Below are 518 nucleotides of genomic sequence, written 5' to 3'. Positions count from 1 at the left end.
ACGACCTGAGGCTGAGCAGATAGAAATCTTTATTCCAGGAGAACACAGCTAGCCAGTGGGGGTCTAAGAGTGGGTTTTAAGAGCCCGGTTTTTCATGGCAATTTTGAGTCAGCAGAGAGCTCTCTCCCGACACCTCCACATCCAGCCCAAGTCCAGTGCATCCTCCCCAAGCGATGCCCCTTCTGAGTGAGCCAGGCCTCTTGGCCCATGTTTCCAGAAGCAGCCGGGCACAAAGGCATCCGCGCCTGCATGTTTCTTTCTCTGTGACTTCATGGTGCTGGTCTCCGTCTCCACAGCCAGACCATGGACAGGCCGGGCACAGCCTTCCCACGGGGTGCACTGAGGGCACCAGAGTGATGGGAACTGAAGAGCCTGCTGGATGCCATCTCCATTTTTCACAGTTTTAATCTGCCTTTTATCCAGAAAGTTCCCACTGTTCTCTTAGTCAGCAAAACATAACAACAGTCTCCTCTCGCCCTTGATTCAATCTCAGGAAATGCCTTTTTGCCAGAACAGAA

General features: G+C 52.5%; 1 protein-coding gene across 1 annotated transcript in view; it reads right to left on the bottom strand.

The window, feature by feature from the left end:
* Positions 1–518, bottom strand: part of RBM20 (RNA binding motif protein 20) — a 142,054-nt gene that overhangs the window by 84,735 nt on the left and 56,801 nt on the right. The gene's annotated exons all lie outside the window — the stretch shown is intronic.

The sequence above is a fragment of the Myotis davidii genome, unplaced genomic scaffold (assembly GCF_000327345.1).
Source record: "Myotis davidii unplaced genomic scaffold, ASM32734v1 scaffold107, whole genome shotgun sequence".
Lineage (NCBI taxonomy): Eukaryota > Metazoa > Chordata > Mammalia > Chiroptera > Vespertilionidae > Myotis > Myotis davidii.
Note: the sequence above shows the minus strand (reverse complement) of the source record. Positions and strands in the feature narration are given on the sequence as shown.